General features: G+C 41.6%; 1 pseudogene; it reads left to right on the top strand.

Moving 5' to 3' along the window:
- Positions 1-14,340: 14,340 nt before the first annotated feature.
- LOC147454389 (putative wall-associated receptor kinase-like 16) lies at positions 14,341-23,774 on the top strand (annotated as a pseudogene).
- Positions 23,775-23,986: the final 212 nt, after the last annotated feature.

Below are 23,986 nucleotides of genomic sequence, written 5' to 3'. Positions count from 1 at the left end.
GAGTAAGAAACTACTACATTAGAGTTATTGTGAAAAAAGGAACATTGCATTTGGACCTTATAGTACTTGCTACCTAGCCCTTGAAAACAAAGTCAAATGCAAGGTCTTGTGAAGGCAGTGAATTTTTTGCTTTGATGCTGTGATGAAAGTATCTCTCTCTCTCTCTCTCTCTCTCTCTCTCTCTCTCTCTCTCTCTCTCTCTCTCTCTCTCTCCTCCCAAACATATGTAGTACTTGAACCCACATTATCAAAAGTATTTGGAATCGTATGGTGCCTTTAATGATTTAACGTATCATTAGAAAGTGCACACATGTGAAGCGTTAATTTGATACTGTGCATGGCACCAATGGTCCAATTATTTGTTGTGATTGGGGAAGGGGGAAAGAGAGAGAGAGAGAGAGAGAGAGAGAGAGAGAGAGAGAGGACAATGGTCATACTAAGAAGAGGGTTTAGGTTTTGCTAGGTAAGAGAGCTTGATGGATTTTATTATTTTCCTCCAAGGTCAAATATGACAGGTCTATGGGACCAAAGTTACAAGTGATGTAGTATGTGTGTGACTGATTCTTGATTCTCCAAAATTGTGGTGATAAGAGTGGCAATGGAGAGCCCACATTGAGTACGGTTTCCTCTTTCAATGAAGAACATGGTTTTGTAGTTGGGGGCAATGTGGCTGGTGTAATGTATGAAGTGTAACTCACTGGATTCCTCCCAAGACATAATACATTGGTGTTGTACGAAAGCTTTATTCACTTGGGATTATTTTGAGGAATCATGTAGCAAGTGTGATGCACCCCATCCCCCAAAACACTTAGATTTTATGTCTTGCATCCCATCTCCCAAACCACTTCTTTATGTCTTGCATCCATCTCATGATCAAGATCTTGCTTTTATGCATCTTTTGAAATTTTTTTCTTGCTTCCCATTTAATTGAAGTTGATGTGAGGGGATTTGAGGCATCTTTATCATGTACTCCACAATGCTTTTCATGCCCATAACCTCAATTGGACTCAAGAAATAGGAGCATATATGGTGTTTGTGTCTTAACTTGGGGAAATTTTGTAAGAAAATGCTTTTGGAATTTTCAAACTCTTTCCAAGTAGACTTTGAGATGCTCTCGTCCCACACTTCAACTCCATAAAGAAGAACGTGTGTCACCAACCTGTCAAAAAGGTACTTCTTTAGAACCCCATACTTGATGTTTCCCACATTACACATGTTCTCAGATCCATAGTATGCTCTCTTTCCAACTTGCAAATGATAAAAAGATCAAGTTTGGCCTGTCATGGTCAGAGATATGATAGAAACATCTAAACTTGGCTTGGATGGTGGAAAGTGGAGAGAGGTGGAGTTCATGACAAACTGTTAGCCCCGGAGTGGTCTACCTTAAGACTGGGAGGCATCTCGGGAGAATTGGTAAGAAAAATGCACGAGAGCAGTAGGAGTCTTAAAGTGGGAGGAAGAAGTCAGATACTTCAAGAACTCCATTTTGCATTGGTCCCCCTGGCTGTCCAAAGTTGTAGATCTGCCACAAACTCCCTATTGGCTTGGACACTTCTGGGACAGTGGCAACAAGAGTTGGAAAACCATTGACCTTTTGGTTACCCAGTACCAACTCAATAGCTTGGAGGTCTTGCTGGTCCACAAAGTGATGAAGGACCTTGACCATTTAGTGATGCCAATCTGTGATTCGGTGTTTGACTGGAATGCCTGGAAATGGCCCGGAAGCAGTCTATTAGGGAAACCCCATCCTAAAAGCATTTATCAGACAATGATACATAAGAAGAATTGATCTAGCCCCCTAAACAAGCTATGGAAAAGGCAATGGCCGGAGGAAAGGTGGGAGCAAGTATTGGAGTACATATGGAAGCCAAAGGTTTCGCAGCACATGAAGGTCTTTCTATGAAAGGTAATTTGGGGTGCTCTACCGACAGGGGTGAAGATTCAGGAGAGAGGGATTGGGTCAGATCGATGCTTGGGATGCAGGATGGCTAGAGAAGATCCGGCACACCTATTCATGGACTGCCCAACTATTAAAGGCCTCGGAGGGAGAATATGCAAGTGGGTCCAAAGAACATGGGAAATTAGGTTCTTCAAGACTGACCTATTCCTTGGAGGCAAGAATTCAGGAATTCCTTCCCTCCTCGTCCTCCTCGTCAACACTCAAATAGTCAGATATTTCTTTTTACATAATGTATGGTAGACAAGGAACCACCGTGTGCTTGAAGGAGGTTCTGAGGGGGAAAGCTTCACAGAAATTACTCAAGAAAGCAAAGTGCTAATATGGATGCTCGGGTCAATCAACACTCAGAGGATTGGTCTAGGACTACTTGTGCATTGTTGTCAGCAGATGGAATGCCTAGGACGGCGTAAAGATCTCAAAAAGACAATTTTTTGAACCTTGTGTATCGAGGAAGAGGCGGCGGGCTGGTGGGGGTGGCTGCCCTGATGTAATTATAGTCTCTGGATGATGTCATGGCTCAACAAGAGCATGACCTTGGGATTTTTTTGGGCTGCTCAATATAATTCACTCACAATTGTGAGTTTGCAAAAAAAAAAAAAAAGAAGTTATGTTGTCTTTAAAAATCACAAAATATGTTATCATTGTAGCAAAGATGGATCCTATGGAAACAAAGGAGGTAAAAACAAAGATCAAAACTCTCATGATCACATATGTATGTGCCATAGCCATGGAGAAGATCACCTCTACACAGGAGAATGCGACGCGTAGAGAGTGTTTCTTTGATGCCATAATTGAAGCAGTTTAGATACACTTCTTAGCTTATAATGCAAAGGCTATCCGTATGCTAATGGATAGTATTGTGGGAAATATGACACAACACTTAAGAGACTTGGGAACTGATGCATCAACAGATGCGGATCAAGCCAATCTACAACATTGGATTAATGTATGGCGTGCAGAGAGGTCAAAATAAAAAAGAGTGTGCAATATTGATGCGTACGATATCCATAGCCACAAAGCTAGATTCATCTTTTTTTTGCAACCTTCTCTCAAGATGATGTTGTGGGAAGGTTTGATGCAAAAGCTAGGGCAGACCATTATTGCGCACCTACTTTATGTCCCAGTGTTTCATCATTGTTTACCTCACACCCAAAGCTATCAAGCATTATAGAAAGCGTGGCAAAGGAAGCTACGGAGTTGTGTCAGAGTGCACCATCGAAGGAGTCACTTGGTTGCCACTGAAAGTACAATATGTGGTCAAGGATTTCAAAGGAGATGCAGCAGAGAGCCACCAATCTTTTTCTCTAAAGGCGAGCGTGCAATTGTTCCGCAGGGGCATTGTAAGGTGCATATCACAAACACACCAAGAGCCATAGTCTCTGATATTTCCTTGCTTTATTAATGGAATGTATCTGTGTGACATATTAGAGTGTGTTCCACCACCTAAACACAATTTTTCTAACATACTAGCATCTCAAAGGAAGATCCAAATTCCTCCACACAGAGCAGGAGTATGAGATGTGCAAGCATATGTTCAATTGGGTGCTTTCTTTTATGGTTTCCCTGGTGAAGACCATGGCACATGCACACAACAAAGGAATTATACAATGTGACTTGCACCCATGGAACATCATGACTGATTTCACCAAGGAGGGTGTACTGTATGTGGGTGTCATTGACTGGGGATTGGCATTGTGAGTGGGCATTGAGAAGCAAGTAACCAACATCAAGGAATCCATAGAGCTCGCCCTACGTCCTTGGAGGCCCCCTGGGCTTTGCAACCCAAAATCGACTTGTCTGTATTTTAAATCTACTAACACCTTTCTGGCACCTTTGTAGTTGCTTTTTGCATCAAGAAACTATGTGACTAGTGCATATATTTTTCAGAGCATTACAGTGTGCCATGAAGAAAGCAAAAGCAAACTGATTGCGACATGATTGTCAATATAATGCCACTTTAGCTTAATGTTGGATTCTAGAAAGATAAAATAGAAGACACGCTTAGATGCACATGAGGTCTAGTCCCCACTTATATTAAGGCTATTGTGACATGATTAAAATTATAAACCTTGTTTTTTATTAATCGTCGTTAATCATTTACTAAGCTTTTATGAGAAAGAAATTTCATTTTTAGCATATTTTAAGAGTAATAATTAGAAAATTTATTCAAGTTTAGTATATTTATGTAATTTTCTATAGAAATCAATGAGGAAAACTTACAATTAAATTAGGATGAATTTTCCTCGACTTTTGACCCAAAAATAACATTTTTAATGCACTTAATTTTTCTAAAACTAGATATTTTTTGCACATTTTAGCCAAAAAAAACTCTACTAATTTCAGTAAATTCTGAAATTTTAGTAAAGTTTCAGTGATAAAGCATAAAAATTTTACTTACTTAGGCTCTCTTATCTTCTCAAATGTTAAACTCCATAGTTTTTTTGTTAGCAAGTTTTTTTGTGTTCTTGCCTAATATTTTTTTGTCGAGGATGGCTCCCAAACACACACGAAGTGGGGTCATACTCAAAAACTCGAGTACAAGAAATACCCACACTATTGGGAATGTTCACGCCTTAATTGAGGATACATCAAATGAGAACCATGTAGAAAACTTATTTTGTATGTACATGCATAGCTATTAGCTATTTCAAGTTCTAATGCATACGTAACCATAGGGATCATCTAAAACCCTCCTAAAATGATTAAACTTTCTTTAAAATTGATCCATTAACAAAATGAAAAAGTATATGCTTTCCACATTTTTGAAGTTTAAAAGAAATTTTTCTCCAAAACATGTCTTGTTGAATTTATCATTTCCATGACTTGTGATTTTTAATTGGTTAAATTCATTTCAAAGATTGTTATAAATTCTTTTAGACAGCCAGACAAATGCCCATCCATAGGACCCCCCCCCCCCCCCCCCCCCCCCCCCCCCCCTCCCCTCTTGGAGAAATGTTTTCATCCTCAAAAACAAATGTAGGAAAATGCTTCTTAATTGAGACTTTTGTAAACAATTTCTCAACACTATGTTAGTTATTCAAATAGAAAATGGTTTCAGGGAATTACGACCAACACTCAATACGAGTCGATAAAAAATAGTACACAACTAAATGAAGGTCTAAAGGTGTCTTTCCATTGCCATCTTCTACAACTAAATTGTGCGGATGTACAAAAAATATTTATTTTCTTTGGAAAGTAAATCAAATCATTGCTAAGTAGGCCCAAACTTCTTTGAAAAATCCCTCAATAGGTATGTGATAGATGTACCAAGCTTTTTTAACCCATTCACAAAGACTGCCGATATTTTTTACTTCTCCAAGTTAACTGTTGAAGTGCATTTTTACGTAAATTTACTGATTTTAAAAAAGTAATTTTTTTTATTTTTAAGCTTTTCATGTAAATTGTGTATTAAGAAACCTTTTTCATATCTTGAACCCATAATTAAGAAGTTTCATGAAATTTTGATATCATATACAAAAGTTATGTTTCATTTACTAGAATCTTGATGTAAGCCATTGTTGTGGCTTCAGCCACTTTTGTGGCTCATTACAAGTCTAGTGTTAAGCATGGAGACATTCTCCCATGTAGAACCTTTGTTAGGTCTATCTAGCCACTTTACCAAGACCTATCGCCTGACATGATGTCTGGTGTGAATCTCATGAGAATCCAAAATCTTTTCGGGTTCATGAGGGACACTTGACGGTTATATAACTTCAATTAACACACCTATGTCAATGATATTATCATTCTGTCCTAGCTGTTTTCGTAAACGGCTAGCATGAATTCGAAAAACAAGATGAATTCTTGAATGCTCGGGAAGAGCTAACTTATAAGCCATTTGACCTATACATTTGAGAATGGTAAAGGATCCATAATACCGTGGTGACAGTTTAGCAACTTGTCTCGTCTTCAAACTTTTTGAATGCTCCGAAACCTTGAGGAAAACCTATTTCCCTTCCTAAAAAGTAGCGAGATGGCGATGCTCATCTGCGTACTTCTTATAACAATCTTGACCTTGCTTAACATTCTATCAAGCAACTAGAAGCATATCAAAATGGTCTTGGAGAAAATCCTTCACTTGTTGGATCTTCTTCATAGCTAACCCCACTGTAATTGGTGATCTAAGATGAAAACCATATAAAAGCATAAATGGACTAAACCTTGTAGTCACATGATTTGAACTATTATAAGAAAATTCCAATATAAGCAAGTAATCTTCTCAATTGGTTTGCTTCTTGCTAAGGTATGCTCGTAGCATATCCTCTAGCACTTGATTAACCCGTTCGGTTTGAGCATCTGTCTATGGATGATCAGCCGTACTAAGATTAAGTGTAGTTTCCAACTTTTGGAACACAACTCTCTAGAAATGATTATCGAACTTTTGATCTCGATCACTAATGATACTAGTTAGAAGACCATAGAGCCTATAAATATTCTCTATAAATAGCCTTGCTAATTTTGGTGTCTTAACCGTAGTCTTAGTGGGAAGGAATCGACACATCTTCGTAAGACGGTCTACAATTACCCATATGGTAGTAATTGTAGAGAGTATCATATATAAAGTATTAGAGCTGAAGGTTTTTCCATCTTGTTGAAGACGGAAATGGTATAGGGTACATTGTGAAGGTTAAGTCTATCTAAAATTTAGGGTAAGAAGAGAGTGGGAGCTATTAATTTTTTATTGTTGCACTAGAGAGTAGGGGAAGCCGAACTATCTAGGCTACACTATGAAGGTTAAGTCTATCTAAATTTAGGATAAGAAGAGAGTGGGAGCTACTAACTGTTTCATGTTGCACTAGAGAGTAGGGGAAGCCTTTGTATTAATAATACACCTCTTAGGAGGGTGCTTATGGTGTTACCATATACATGTGGTAGTGATGTGTGTGAACACACTAGGACCGCCGGGGCATTTTTTCCCTCTTTAGGAGGTTTTTTCCCCCGTGCATTGTATATACGCCCATCACTCTAGGGCTATCTATTTTTCCATTGCACACTAAGTAACACACTCTCTATTGTGTGCCTTGAGATTCCTTTGTCTTCTCCAAGCTGTGTGTGTTTCTCTGCAACCCTAATTCCAACAATTGGTATCAGAGAAGGTCACGTCCTCCCGGGCTTAGTCGCCAGCTGCTCCAGCACACGCCTGCTCACTTTCTCTGATTTCAGTGAGCTTTGGCGAGCGTTCGCAGGTCGACAAATATTTTGGGTGAGCTCAAAGAGCTCGGTCTGCTCAGAACTTTGATTTGGGCTCATTTCGGCCTCCGTTTTCACTACGGGTAGTACTGCACAGGCTATTTCGTCATTTTGTGCAGATTTTTTGTCAGTGCCGCTTTCTGCATAACAGGTGCCTTATAGTCTTCTACGGTTTGTGCTATATAGCACAAGTTGTTCTCGCTCCATTTCTCCAATTTTCGGGCAGTTTTCACATTAGGTGCAGCATTTACCATGGCTGACAACAACAACACAGATGTGTTCAAGATGTTTGCTGCTGAGGACAGGTTGGATGGGGACAACTACCCTATGTGGGCTTATATGATGCAACATGTTCTTGTGTCAAAAGGTGTCTGGAACATTGTGCAGGGCATTGATGTACGTCCTGGTTCTGAAGATGTAGGCGATATTGAGGATGTTGCAGGTCTTGCTGCAAGGATTGCAGCTGTTAGAGTTGTTTTGCCTACGGCAGAACAAGCTCGTTGGGATGTTAAGGATGCGCAGGCTCATGCATTGATTGCGTTGTCTGTGAAGCGCACCATTATTCCTCACATCCGTTTAGCAAAATCTACAAAACAGGCTTGGGATATTCTAGCAGGTCTTTATGCAAGCCGCAATGAGGCTAAAATTGCTTTGCTGCGTAAAGAGCTAGAGTCGAAGATTATGCATGAGGAAGATGATATGGACACTTTCCTTGCTAGTGTCCAGGATATCAATGAGCAACTCATTTCTGCAGGTGAAGTCATTTCGGACAATTCCCTTGTGCAGACTGTTCTTGATGCCTTACCAGATTCCTACCAGACTTTTGCTAGTACTTGGAGACTGATCCTGAAGTTGTCAAGTTTGATGCATTATGCACATTGCTATTGCAAGAGTCACTTTCTAGAAAAAACAAGACTAGGCAGCGTGCAGTTGAACAGGCTTTTATTGCTTCTCAAAGAAAGGGTGGTAACAGTAATGCAGCCACTTCTTATGGTTCTGCTGCGAGTGGAAAAAATTCTGTTCCTAATGCTTCTGCTGGCAGCACTTCGTCTGGCAATTCTGGTGATAAGGGCAAAAAGAAGATGCGTTGCCATTATTGTAAAGCCAATGATCACTTGATCAAGTCGTGTCCTAAAATGAAGGCCAAAGAGGCTAAGAAGAAAGAGGGTGGTTCCACTGCAAATGCTGGTTCCACTACAAATGCAGCCATTGTTGAGTCTTTTGTGAAAGGAGATTGTGATGCTGATGTTGATGCAGAATGGGCTTTTAGCGCAGAGTGCACTTACAATCCTGCTGTCCATGATGCATGCTTGTCAGTTGCTGCAGATTCACATGTGTGGTATTTCGACAGTGGTGCTACAAAGCACATTACCTCACATCGTGAATTGTTTACCTCTCTCGAGTCTGTCCCTCATGGGAATTCAGTCACTTGTGCCAACAACGCCTCTTATCCAGTTCAGGGAGTTGGAAAGATTGTGCTCACTGCTGCTAATGGCAGTTCCTTCACACTTGTTGATGCACTTTATGTACCTGAGATCAAGAAGAATCTCTTGTCTGTATCCGCACTTGCTAGACTTGGACTTGTAGTCAAATTTGTGGATGACAGATGTACAGTTCATGATCTCAGTTTTGGTGATGAAATTGTTGCATCTGGGCTTTTGTGCCGGGGGCTGTATAAGCTCACTTTGTATGACAAGTGTGGACAAAATTTTGCAAATGCTGTTGCAGATTCAAGGGCTATTTCAGATGCAAAACTTTGGCATGCACGTTTTGGTCATCTGAATCTTGCCAGTTTGCTGCATTTGCAGAAATCTGATATGGTTGCTTCTTTGCCGCCTCTTGAAGCACCTCTCAAACATGTTTGTGAAGGCTGTATTCTGGATAAAATGCAGCGTTCTAAGTTTCCAAAGGATGGTTCAGTTAGGGCCACATGCAGGTTGCAGCTTGTGCATAGTGATGTTTGTGGGCCCATGCAAACTCCGTCCTTGGGCAATTACCTGTACTTCGTGACTTTCATTGATGATTACTCCAGGCATGCGTGGGTATTTCCGCTTAAAGCGAAGTCCAAGGTTTTTATGTGCTTCAAACAATTTTTGGCTATGGCTGAAAATGTCTCAAAATGTACTATGGGCACCCTCCGTTCCGATCGAGGGGGGGAGTATATGTCTCATGAATTTAATGCATTTCTGGCTAGTCGTGGGATAAAACACCAATGTACAGTGCCTTATACACCTCAGCAAAATGGTGTTGCTGAGAGGAAAAACAGTTCACTAACGGAAATGGCACTATGTATGGTCAAAAGTCAAGCTTTGCCGCATTCTTTTTGGCTTGAGGCCATCATGTGTGCCACTTATGTACTTAACAGGTGTCCTACGAAAGCTTTGCAGTCTATTACTCCATATGAAGCATGGCATGATAGAAAACCTTCTATTGAGCACATGCGTGTTTTTGGCTGTTTGGCATATGCTTTGGTGCCACAAGTGCAGCGCAGAAAATTGGATGATAAGGCTGTCAAATGTATTTTTGTTGGTTATAGTGCTGAAAGCAAAGGTTACAGGTTGTATCATCCGCAAACAAAACGTATTCTGGTTTCACGGGATGTAGTGTTTGTGGAAGACTCTGTTGAGCCCTTGCTGTCATGTACTAGAGACAGTAATGTAAGCTCACAGGACATTTATGACACTTTGTTGCCTCTTTTCAGTTGTGGAAATACGAATGTAAGTTCCAATGAGGCAAATGTATAGCCTATGGGGGTTTCTGAAAATGTTTTAGAACAGCCTATTACTGATGCAGATGTACATGATGTACTTGATGAGGAAAGGGCTGAAAATGAGCAGGCTAGAGGTATGCCAAAATGGTTGGTGCACACTTTGCGTGACAGTAAATTGGATGCACCTTTATCTAGTCGTACTCGTTCAGGCTCTCGCCATGCATCTTATGCATCAGATTGTTATGCTTTGGCTGTGTCTAGTTTACATGATGTTGAGGAGCCTCTGTCTTTTGATGAAGCACACAATTCAGAAAATTGGATTGCTGCCATGAAATCAGAATATGATGCACTTATAGAGAATGACACATGGACTTTATGTGATTTGCCTCCTGGCAAAAAGGCCATTGGTACAAAGTGGGTTTACAAGTTGAAACGCAAGCCGGATGGTGAGATCAATCGCCATAAGGCTCGACTTGTTGCAAAGGGTTATGCACAACAAAAAGGCATAGATTATGAAGAGACTTTTGCTCCCACTTGTCTTATACTACTGTGCATTTTCTATGTGCATTGGCAGCTCATTTTGGTTGGGATGTACATCAATCAGACATTGTTACTGCTTTCTTGAATGGTGACATATTTGAGGAAGTTTATGTAACGCAGCCTCGCGGTTTTGTCATAAAAGGACAAGAGGACAAAGTGTGCAAATGTAAGAAGGCTTTGTATGGGTTGAAGCAATCTCCTCGTGCTTGGTATGAGAAAGCTGACACTCATTTGGTTAAACGAGGCTTTCGTAACAGTCCAACAGAAAGCACATTGTATGTAAAGCGTGAGGATGATGTATTTCTCATTGTGGTTCTTTATGTTGATGACTTGCTGATCACTGAACCAAATGAGAGACATATTGCTGAATTTAAGGCTGATTTGAATGCTACTTTCAAGATGAAAGATTTGGGGCTGTTGCATCATTACTTGGGTATACAGTTTAAGCAGTGTGATGGTGGTATTGCCTTGTGTCAGAAAAGTTACATAGAGACATTTCTATGTAGGTTTGGACTTGAGGATTGCAAACCTATTGCCACTCCCATGGAAACAGGTTTGAAGTTGAGTCTACATGATGCTGGCGATCCTGCTGATGTCACTCTTGGTATGAGAAAGCTGACACTCATTTGGTTAAACGAGGCTTTCGTAACAGTCCAACAGAAAGCACATTGTATGTAAAGCGAGAGGATGATGTATTTCTCATTGTGGTTCTTTATGTTGATGACTTGCTGATCACTGGACCAAATGAGAGACATATTGTTGAATTTAAGGCTGATTTGAATGCTACTTTCAAGATGAAAGATTTGGGGCTGTTGCATCATTACTTGGGTATACAGTTTAAGCAGTGTGATGGTGGTATTGCCTTGTGTCAGAAAAGTTACATAGAGACATTGCTATGTAAGTTTGGACTTGAGGATTGCAAACCTATTGCCACTCCCATGGAAACAGGTTTGAAGTTGAGTCTACATGATGCTGGCGATCCTGCTGATGTCACTCTTTACCAAACTGTTGTTGGCTGCCTCATTTATGTATGCAACACGAGGCCAGATATTCAGTTTGCAGTCTCGCTGGTCAGCAGATTTATGCATAGCCCAGGGTCTAAGCATTGGCAGGCTGTCAAGAGGATTTTCCGCTACCTTAGTGGCACTTTACATCTTGGCTTGTTTTATCCCAAGGGGGGATCATTGCCGCCAGACTTACATGCTTTTTCGGACTCAGATTGGGCTGGTCGTTTTGACACGCGAGTGTCCACAAGTGGTTTTTGTTTCATGCTTGGCAGTTCATGTATATTACGTTCGAGCAAGAAGCAACCTACTGTGGCCACTTCGAGTTGTGAGGCTGAGTACAGGGCAGTCTTCACAGCTACGGTTGAGTGTGTATGGCTCAGATGCCTTATGGCTGACTTGGGTGTTGGACAGGACACTGCCAACACTATCTACACTGACAGTCAGAGCGCATTGGCAGTTGCGAGGAACCCAGTTTTTCATGCTCGCACAAAGCACATTGAGGTGCATTACCACTATGTCGGGGAGAGGCTCTCAGCAGGAGAGATCAGCTTGGCTTATGTGCCAACACAGGACAACCTTGCAGATCTTTTCACAAAGGCATTGTCTCGTGAGAAGCTTGAAGCTTTCCGCAAAGCTTTGGGCTTACTCCCCTTTGTGGACTGATCCTGTCCTCAGGGCATGGCACTTCCCTTTACTCATGTGCCAGCTCTCGTTCACCGCATCACTCCAGGGGGGATTTGTTACCATATACATGTGGTAGTGATGTGTGTGAACACACTAGGACCGCCGGGGCATTTTTTCCCTCTTTAGGAGGTTTTTTCCCCCGTGCATTGTATATACGCCCATCACTCTAGGGCTATCTATTTTTCCGTTGCACACTAAGTAACACACTCTCTATTGTGTGCCTTGAGCTTCCTTCGTCTTCTCCAAGCTGTGTGTGTTTCTCTGCAACCCTAATTCCAACATATGGCTTTGGTATTATTGAGCATGCGGAAAGTCTCTAAAAACTAGTCATTTGGGAGATAGCTCTGTTACACTCCTCTCTTCTACTCTAATTTATAGGTGGAGCTATTACCACAGGTGTGGAGTATCCTACGACTCCTTTTGGATCTAGAGTCATGGTTGAAAATCAAGAGATTGATTTGAATGTTTGACAAAATCTAGATTTACTACAAGATGAAGCAAGCAATGAAGGCATGAGAGCAATCCAGTACTTTGCTCATAAGCTACATGAAGGGCAAAGCAATCCGCATTTCCGAGTAGCCGTGCAAGCTCAACTATATAGTGACAACTTGCTTCCTTCCACTCAAGAAAAGAGAACTCGTTCTCTAGAACGCCAGGAATCATTAGCTAAAGGTGGAAGAAATTCTACCTATGAAGAGCTAAAGTCTCCAATGCAACGAGGGAGAACAAGTGTTGATCCTAACCATGGCCATGAAGATCAAGGAGATGGGAGTGAAGCGGACCGTTGTAGGCTCTCCCACCAAGAGATGCCACCAAGAGGACGTCGTCAACAATGCTCTCCTATTCGCTCAACAAAGTGAGGTTGTGCTAGCTCACGCTACATCACTTCCTCTTCTAGTGATGGGAGTAGTGAAAAAAGGAATCCAAGACAACGAAGAAGGAGATCCCCTGCTCCTCCTTCTTTCTCACCCAATTCTTCTAGCTCCAATGTGAGGGCACAAGAAGCTAGCTCCTCTCCACCATCCCAAAATGGAAGAAGGCATAGACATGTGCATCCAGTTTGATGATAGAGGTTAACTTCTTAAGCTCTACTCTCATGAATTCATGCCGTGCGTCATACATTTCCCTCAATAAAAACAAGAATTATAGAAGGGGAAATAAAACCAAAGAATGATAATAGCTCTCTCTCTCTCTCTCTCTCTCTCTCTCTCTCTCTCTCTTATATATATATATATATATATATATCTATATCTTACCCCCTCCCTAGGGTAGATGTATGTGTCCTAGTGCACTTCAGCGAAAAACGATAAGTGTCCTAGTGTCACAGAAGAAAGATAACTTTTGGGGGGGGGGGGGGGGGGGGGGGGGGGGGCGGGTGGCGGAGGGGAATTTTGTTTTTCATGAAGACTTAAAAAATTGAAGATATAGCTCAATTCTTCTTTTCACGGTACATATAAATATCATCATCAGCATATGTCCTATCAAAGGAAAGGAAAGTAATGCTTTTTCTTCCTTCCTTGAACTTCTCGAGACGGGGAGAACTTTTCCACACAAAGACGTTGATCCACAAACACGACCTACAAAGTCCTTCACGTGCCCATATTTAACATGAACCGGGAAGTTGAGAACCCCTCGATCTCTATTGGTGCATGGATTCGATGGACTTTGTCCATGCAGTCATGCAATAATTATAGAAAGGACTTGGGAGTTCTTTGGATGTAATTATTAGTAGCGTATGATCCCATATTCTCTGCAGGCTCGAATATTCTGGCACAGAAATAATGAATTCTTATTCTTTTGTATTCTCTTGCAGCTTACTCCTCCTCTTCTTGCGCGATCACAGTGTAATTACTAGGGGGAAGATTATTAGTAGTAATGACTGCTTGAACCAAAAGTGTGGCAGCATTGTGAACGTGAGTTATCCATTTAGCATCCTTAACAGAAACTTTAATCATGAGGGTAACTTTACTCTTAACTGCACAAACGATGTTCTGCTCCTGGGTAATAACTTCCCGGTATTGAACATCCAAGAGGATGGCCTCATCATCGAGCTTAGAGACTTCAAATCCACTTATAAAAATTTAGAAGTGGCATCTGCAATGTTAATGCGTCTATTGATGATGTTCGACGCCTTCTCAATTTCCCATTCGGCGGGGCATACATCGCAGCAGGCGATAATCAATTCGGAAGCTTTGGCTGCAGCTCAGGACTCCTATACACTTACCAGTCCGTAAATGCTACGGCCTATGATGCCGGCGGATGTGAGCCTTTCTGCGGCCTTGCGCCAGAAGCGTCCTACAACAAATCAAGTTACGCTGGCTGTGGGGCTCTCGCCAATTGCTGCATCTCCAACTTCCCTTCGCCTTCAAGGGTGACATATTACAATATCCGAACTTTAAACTTTGACCCCTCGCCTTGCAGCAGCTTCAACGTCCCCTTCCATCCTAATTATACCGATTTTCAGCACAACACCTATGGCTTCAGGCTACTTTGGGCCTTGCCTGACCCGCATGTATTGAAGCAACTGCAATCCATCAGCTCCAATACCAGCATATTCAATGTTGCGGATTTGCCTGTCAATATTTTTAGTGCTTGTAGTACTTCCGGCAGCTCCTCCCAAGCCATTATCGTGAATGAAGTGCCCGGTTATCGTTGTTCTTGCTTGCCTGGTTATCATGGAGATGGCTATGCACAAGGAAGGGGTTGCATAGGTAATTACGTTACCCATCTTATTACTAGAATCGCCATTTAAGGCTAAATAAATTATAAACTAGCAGTATTGAATCATTGTGAATTTTAAGCAGATATAAATGAGTGCAACACGCCCGGAATCACAAACTTATGTGTAGCCAGCGGGACAGAATGCCGCAATGCAAACGGCAGTTACACCTGCCATTGCAAGTCTCGATGGCATGTTGGTGATGGAATGAGGAATGGAACTGGCTGCACAATATCCCCCACTCTCGTCAAAGCCCTTACTATCACTGGAGGTAATTAGTCGATGTTTAATGTGGCTAAATCTCATGCTATCCATGTGATAATCTTGTGAAATTATATGGAGTGATACAGATTAATGATGAGTATGCAAATTAGTTGTATGATTACAGGCACAAGGAGCTTTGGACATGTTTCTAGATAGCAAGTTAGAGTACATGCTCAATAATTCCTACTTACAAGTAGGAGTTTTCACATTTAATCTAGCAAGGAAGCTAGCAATTTTCTAATTCATCTAGCAAATCACAAACTCTTATATAGTAACTTGCTCTTGGACATGTTGATCTAGTAAGTTCATATAGTAAGTCATAAACTCCTATATAGAAACCTATTCTTGGACGTCCTTATCTAGTAAATTCATCTAGTAAGTTACGAACTCCTATATAGTAGCTAGCTCTTTGGCATCTTCATCTAGTAGTTTATAAACTCCTATATAGAAAAGGGTGTTTCATCTAGTTATTTATCACTTACAATGGATCAAGTAATTGTAGTAAGTTTGTCTGCCCCTAATTTCATTTTAGTAAAAATTCATTAAGCATAGTTAAACAACTAATTATTGAGAAATATCATGGTTACTCGTTCGATATCAATAAGTTTCTTAATTGATATATTTGTTACTAATACAAATAAGAAAACAAAATAAAGTCTCATAGTTGTAGACGAAGCTATAAAAGGAAAGGGATCAAAACATTTTACATCTCACACACTCTATCATTGATATGCAAGTACCACAACTGCACACATTGTCCTTACAGAGGAAAAGATATTACAGAATGATGGAGATTATTGTAAATTTTTTGAATAATTTATGTTATATTCATCCAAATAATATTAATGATACAATTCTTAACAGAAGCTAGATCACAATCTATACGAAAAAAACATCCAATTCAAATGTAAGTTGGATACCCTACAAGTACAGTCCACGTAGTGTTGATTATTCAAAAGTCTCATTAACTTCTTCACAAGCTTGGGCCACTAGTATCAAGTTATAAATTTATTAAATCAAAATACTTACATCTTCCAGATTATGCTAGAATACAAGGTCAAAATATCAATGTGGAGGTATATTTAAAACCTAGATTTCTTCAAAGTTTTTAACAAGCTGAGTTGATAACACCAATTTAGGAATTTTGGGACTTATTCAAGTCCCATTTTAAAAAATGAGAGTTGAGCTTTGAGCTTTTATTGGCTTACTTTGAATACTCATACCCTTTGAATAACACCAAATTGTTACTAGAACACCGATTTAGGTTTCATTTTCAACAGGGTCCCTGCAAGGTAACTCTTATTTGACACGTTAAACTATCTAAACACACAAAAAAACCACCATTAATCATAAAGAAAACATCAAGATAATTTGCACCTTTTCAAGTACATATCTTAAATAATTCATGCAAAAAAACAATGGATTATTTTAATGCTATGACTCTAGAAGATCTTATCAAGTGCTGATTTTTTCTATTACAAAAACATGAGCTGTCATGTTTTCTATTCAAATATCATTGCTAGTTATTTGAACCCTTTGTTAGGGATTAACAAAAGCATTTTATTCATTTACTAAATGCAAGATACCAGACATCCTTACTAATATTTGGAGTTACACTTTTCAAACTTTATCCCTTCTTTTATCACAAGAAGTACATAGGCTTCAACACATTAGTATGGTAAGCGTAACAAGCTCTGTTCTATATCAAACTGAGGGGGAAAGAGAGAGTACATAAACGATCACAAGGACGCTGATGAATTTAACTAAATATTTTCTACAATGAGAAAGCGATTTCTCCATATGGGTATGATTTGTTCCATCTTGATAGCTTGCGATGATACTCTCTATTGACCAAATAGACACTTCGATAGCATGTGGTCAACGTCACCTTTTTATTGGGTCTAGCTACCTTAGTGTTGTGTTTGTGGCTCCTTAATAAGCTGTTTGTGATGTTATTGTGGCTCATGAGGTTTCTCTTGTTCATTGAAAAATCCTTTCACTTTTCGACATGCTATTCCACACATCCACATTATATTTTAGAGGTTCTTGCCATCAATGTGATGCACAAGTAGATCTACCTCATGTCTCCATTGTACATGAAAACTTCAAGCTACTCATCTAGACCTCCTCTACAAATGTGGGGACTAAACCATTAGTTCATTTTTTTGTCACGCTCAAATTAAGATCTAGAGCATTATTCAAAAGATTCATTACTTTGTTAGCGTACAAGGTAAAATCACAGCACTGCGCTCTCATTAACCCACGTGGCTACTCTTTAAAAATGTGGGGACTAAACCATTAGTTCATTTTTGTGTCACGCTCAAATTAAGATCTAAGCATTATTAAAAAGCTTCATTACTTTGTTAGCTCGAAGCTTTGTTTGCAGGTTTGTCTCTAGCCACTGTTTGAGAGAGAGAGAGAGAGAGAGAGAGAGAGAGAGAGAGAGAGAGAAGGCTATAAAGCGAGTAACATCTTTTTGATGCTCCTCCTTTCAACCAAAGCCATCATTACAGCATGTTATAATTTCCACACACATATTCACAGGAGTAATTGCTACAAGATGCTGTGACTTTTTTCTAGCTAGTACTAAAGGAAGTAACAAGCATTGCTGGATGTGGGTCTACAGATTACCCTTCTCTTTCTATGCTTTTATTCTGTGCTCCAAAATAGTGTGCATTTACCCTACGCTTAAGCAACTTATTAGGAGATTAATTAGCTGCTATGGCCTGGAAGTCAAAATCCAGATGCAAAGTGAGGGCCTCTCTCCAGCTGCAATCACCTACGCATAGGCATCTAGAAGGCATGTGGCTCTGTCGCGCTTTTCTAATCGTTGCAGTCAAAATTTAGATGCAAGGTGAGGGCCTCTCTCATGTTGCAATCACCTATGCATGCATAGATGCAATCACCTACACAAGCATCACATGTTGCAAGATTTTTTAATCACACATCGATCACAGGCGTTGACGACTTTCAAATCTATCATGCTCCCTATCAGGTGTTCTATTCACAATGTCAGTAGATGTGAAGCGAGGGCCTCTGTTTCGATGCAATCACCTACGCATACATCTTAAAGGCATGTGGCTCTTTGCAAGATAAAAGATGTCGTGCTTGGCACCGTCTTGGTCGACATGTATGCTTAATGTGGTGCGCTTGAGAAAGCACAAAAAGCGCTTGCAGAGCTTCCTGTCTGGAATGTCACCTCTTGGAATGCATTAATTGCTGCATGTGCCCAACTAGCTATTGTACTGGCACCTTATACATGTTCACATGAAAGCAAAGAGCCATGAAGAAAAGACTACCTCGTCGACATGGTGAGAGCATTCTTCAGTAGCATAGAGTCTCTAGGCCAAAGCTCCTCCCTATTCATTCTAGCAATAGAAGGTCGACAATGTCACTGTTTGCCTCATCGGCATACTGGAATCGACTTTCTTTTGCAGTGAAGCCTCTGTGCCTTCCCCGTGTAGCAATCTTAGTAGCTTTGTGTGCAACAAGACCCAGTGGCTAGTTGAATAGTATGCCCAACTTCAACTACCTTACTCAGCTTGTTTCTACAAGTGCAACTAGTTATGACCAGCATTATGCCGCTCCAAGTATAGCACATGGAGATTCAACAACCCTGTGCCCTCGACCATCCTTCAATGTTCATGGAAATGATATACAACAGGTCCCATGCCTAATTCTCAAGACTCACACCATTTTCATTCCGCGTAGTATGCCCGTGTAGCAGCAAGCCGGACAGACCCAGAAAGGAGTATCAAAGATCTTTCAAACCCTGGTAATATTTCATAGATCATCATGCTAGACAGTACTTCAGATGCTTGCCGGCATGATAGCACTCCCAAAGCTCAGATATTTCACTCAGATATCTCATCAACCTCCTCCATGGTCAATAGTATGATCGGGCGTCGTGCATGTCGAGCCATAGTGATCTTGATTCTTTGATGCGGCCTCCCTCGATGCTGTGTAGTCCTTTGTCAGTCGTGGGCGTCAGGATCTTCCTAGCTCTGTCGCTTGGTTGATCAATGTGCCTCTGGTGTGAGGAGAATGTGGGATCTGTTGTGGTAGTAGCTGCTCCGATGGTTTAGTGCCCGCTCTTAAGAAGTCTGTGATCCGCCTTGAGACTCACTAGTTTCTCCTCTTGTCAGGCTCTTTCTCTGTGTGCGCAGATCGAGCAAAAACAAATCCCAGGCATCGATTATTATCTCTGGTCCTCATTCCCCATGACTCTAGAGAGTGGTCCAAATCCCTCTCTGAACAGGCAATGGAAGCTACCTCATATCTTATAGTTAATGGGACGTGTCCTGGCCTCTGTTGGTACTCCGTTGTATCGAAGCTGGTGTCTTGTCACAACGTCGTCCTTCGCAAGCTGGAGAAGATGCGCTATATAGAAAGCCATCTTCGTGCCTAGCTCATGTGTGGGCTGTATCCAAGATCACAACTATGTACCATAGTTACCCAACTCTGACAAGCCCCAAAGTGTAAGATCACAGCTCGAAGAGGTGAATGCACCCATTTGTAGGAGAAGGCCCACGTTCACACCTGAATTGAGTGGTAGTTTACATCTTGAATAGAGGGAGATCACTCATTCCTTTAGAGCACTTCAAAGCCAACTTATACCAGAGGTATATTAGTTGATTGAGCCATTGAGCTCAGAGAGCTCGATGCCTATGTCTACGAGGGAGACCACAACATCAATGGAGGCTCCATAGAGGATCATGACAATTCTAGAACGACATATATGGGAGACGCTCAGTACGACTATTTGCATTGGCGGACATTGACCCGATGCCGGTGTCCTCGGGCATTGATGATGATGATTTTAGTCTCACTTTATGTCAGTTTTTTGTATACCAAGGCATTGGATTAGATCCATCAATATTAAAAAAAGGACCTTTTGAAGAGGCCGGCTGTATTAACATTTTATTTCATTTCATTCATCTCTCTCTCTCTCTCTCTCTCTCTCTCTCTCTCTCTCTCTCTCTCTCTCTCTCTCTCTCTCTCTCTCTCTCTCTCTCTCTCTCTCTCTCTCTCTCTCTCTCTAACCTATCGCTATCGCCAACACATCTTTCACGCCGGAAACCTCACCGCTTTGCTAATTGCAACTTGCGAAGCTGCATCCAGGGCGCCCTGCATTTAGCAGTCGAGCTGCACCGCGCCAATCAGCTAGCCGTGCGAGCTGCTCAAGCTCCCTTCTCATTCGCTGCCCTCCCAGCCGACCACGAGCTGCAGGCAGCAGGGCGGCCTCTACTTGCTTAATCTGCCCATGCACAAGCTCCACAAGGCGCGCGCCTGGCCTCTCTCTCCAACAAATCCCCAACAGAACCGATCCGGCCCCTCGGTATCACACCCCCAGAAATTTTTTGTTTGCGATTACCTAAGAGACTTGTCTGAGTTCTCAGGACGTGACCAAGTAAAACAGGCTAATGTTGTTTGCTTTGTGCAGCAATAACGAGTACATCTACTAGAAGATGATTACGCCAACATAGTTTCACCACATAAAAGAATCCCAGACGCGACGTTCTGCAAGCCCACGATCCTCAAGCCCACGTCGTCCCCACTCGATCTGCAACAAATTTCCAGTAGTAAGTTTTTTGACGCATAGTCACTCTCACTCACTCACTCCGAGAGAGAGAGAGAGAGAGAGAGAGAGAGAGAGAGAGAGAGAGAGAGAGAGAGAGAGAGAGAGAGTATTTTCTACAGAGTCTATTGTTTTCAAGTCATTTTTTTCTTGCATTCCTGCATGTCAATAGGTTCTACATTACTCTGAGTAAATGCTGCATCAGATCAGTATCCTTCTAATTGTAAATCTTGTGTGCTTGTAGCAAAGCGACAATATGACACAATTGGCTAGAACATAAATCCAAAAATGTTAGCTTATCCATCCTAATAGAAAGCACGTGTTCTCCATGTGTCATGGACTCTAGCTCAGACAAGTTTAGACCACCGTCCACAAATAAAATGGTCCACACTATGGAATTGTGCGCAACTTGCCAAATATTTTTGTGTCAAAGTGTGGAGTGCAATAAGGAAATATGACACCAAGAGGAGGGCAACAAAGAGAGAAAAACGCAAAAGAAGAGAAGTGGCTACTAAAATAGGACGGACTCATGAGAGAGACACTATGTGAAGGCATGCATATTTTTTCAGCTTTATACAAGCTGCTCAACCTGTTGCTACCCCACCCTGGCCAGCTAGCATTGTCTGACCGACAGAGCCTTGACTACCCCTGCCCGGCCTTCCCTTTGTTGCTCGTAGCACCTTCCGTCTGTTGTGTTGGCTGTCACTCCTTTCTTGTACGCCTTTACATCACCCTCGCTTGTGTCAAGTAAACAATGACACCTTGTTGGCACCCCTTGTGGTATTTCTTTACTCTTACTGCACTTGAGAAAACCTGTAAACAATGACACCCTGTTGGCCCCAAAGGTTGGCACCCCTTGCCGCTCTTCGAAGCCCACGTGCACTCTCCACACCATCTCCGAGGACCCCCATTTCGTAGCTCCTCCTCCTGCCTTTGCTAAGATCGCGTGCTGCTTCTCGCTCAATCAAACCGCTAGCTAGCGCTGCAGTGCAGCCCGACTTGCGTGCCCAGTACAAGTTGTATTAATAAGCTTCCTTTTAATATTCACTTGCTAGCTATTTATCTATATTCAACTGCAATATATTATCTCCTCTCGACAAGGTTATTCCCGCAACGTCAAATCAAAGAAGGCCGTAATCGTCAGCTGGTCCGTGCGAAGCTGCAAAGAGTATAGTGGTTCGGTTCTTTGAAACATCTACTAAGAGCGCCCTCTGCCAGCAGCAGCTGAACGTTTCCTCCTACGAGCCCTCGAACGTGCGCGTCCTCGGTTAGTTGTGTGGTGCAATTGGTGGTGGACCGACCTTGAAGCTAAGCATCGTCTTTAGATCAATGTATCCACTTGTGAAGCCTCTTACATGGCTTTAAAAAAATCGATCTCCTTTTTTTGTAGAAAAAGTGTGAAACTAGCTCTTCTACTATGTGTGAAGACTTGGTAGCGTGGCTTTTATTAGAAGGCACGATGATTGTAAAACTTGAAAAGATTGGCTTTCTTTCTTTAAAGGATGTAGAAGTAACCAATGATAAAGACTAATAGTTGTATCATGGACTTTGTAAGAATTTCTAAGAGACATCTATATGAAAGTGATCATTTTTAGTTTTCTATTTAACCTTTATCTTTTTTAGTCAAAAAGTATGTGCTATTTTGTATATTTATTATCAAATTGATTATTTATGTGAATCATTATAATACAACTACATAGATAGCATTTTGTGGCTACAACCATGTAGATGAAAGAAGAATTTCTTACTACATGGTTAGTTAAAACTCCCATATAGCTATAATATTATGGCTACAGCCATCTAACCATCTAGGAGAATCCGAGTCAAACTAGTAAGAAATCTTGCTATATGGTTACTTAAAACTCTCACATAGCTATAATATTATGTTACAACCATATAGGAGTATTCTCATTATTACTAGTTTGCACTCTTACTAGATATGTGTATTCAATCTAGTAAGTTGCCTAGTAATTATATATTTTTTGCTATATAGAAATGCGTCCAAAGTTCCTTGTGGCGCGCGCGCGGCCGGGGTAATCGGTTTGATGCTACTATTGTTTAGCATCATCGGTGCCACCATCCTAGTGGCGATCACAGGAGAAAGAAACGATATTTTAAACAAAATGGGGGTTTTGAATTGCAAGATTATATTGCTGCTGGGACAGGCAGACAGAGCATCAGGTTCTTTACAGTAGGTGAGAGAGACGCAACGCAGAACTTCTCGGAGCATCTCAAGCTTGGGGCAGGGGGATTTGGCACTGTGTACAGAGGAATGCTCAAGGACAAGAGAGTGGTAGCCGTAAAGAAGGCCAATCAACCAGGGGATAAGAATGAGTTCCTGAATGAGCTGGCCATCCTGACGCAGATAAACCACAGGCATAATATTGTGAGGCTTCATGGGTGCTGCTTGGAGACGGCGAACCCATTGTTGGTGTACGAGTTTGTAAGCAATGGGAATCTGGCAGAGAACCTGGCTTCTACATCGATAGCAATGGGATGGGCGAAGAGGCTGAATGTAGCCACTCAAGTGGCAGATGCGCTGGCGTATTTGCACGCAGCAGCGTTACCGCCCATTCTGCACAGGGATGTGAAGACTTGCATGCCAACATACTCCTGGAGAAAATCTGGATGCGAAGGTGGCAGATTTTGGGATATCGAGGCTGATTCCAGAAGGCGAGACGACGTGTGTGTCGACGGTGGTGCAGAGGACATTGGGCTACCTGGACCCCGAGTACTTCCAGACATTGCAGCTCACAGACAAGAGCGATGTGTATAGCCTCGGGGTGGTGTTTGTGGAGCTCATTACAGCCCTCAAGGCAGTCGATAACCACCAACGAGAGGTCGAGTTCGCCAACCTGGCTTTGTTATTTATCGACACAATGAAGAAGGAGAGGTTCCATGAGCTGATGGATGCAAAGCTCTTTAAGGAATATATTACCGACGACGTGGAAGCTGAATGGAGGCTGCACTCTTCCATCTACGATGTGGCTAAGCTCGCATGGCGGTGCTTGGCCCTGGAAGGCGTGGAGCGGCCTTCCATGCATCAAGTTGCACTCACATTGCATCAAATCTCCACTGCCTTTGGGAGTGCTGCCCACGATTCAGATGACTTGAGGCCCTAGTTTCTGTATTTACTCAGGATAGCAGCTCCCCTTATCCATGTGTGTGTGTGGAGTTGAAGGTTGCCTATCCGTCGCAGTTCTCCCCTCCCACATAAATATAAGGGGAGATTACCAAAACACCCCTCTAATTTTAGGAAATTCCCAAAATACCCTTCAAATTTCAAAAATTCCCAAAATACCCCTGGTTGGGAGACTAAATTTCTCGAAAAATA

The sequence above is a fragment of the Adiantum capillus-veneris genome, chromosome 7 (assembly GCF_014529385.1).
Source record: "Adiantum capillus-veneris isolate H3 chromosome 7, ASM1452938v2, whole genome shotgun sequence".
Classification (NCBI taxonomy): Eukaryota; Viridiplantae; Streptophyta; class Polypodiopsida; order Polypodiales; family Pteridaceae; genus Adiantum; species Adiantum capillus-veneris.
Note: the sequence above shows the minus strand (reverse complement) of the source record. Positions and strands in the feature narration are given on the sequence as shown.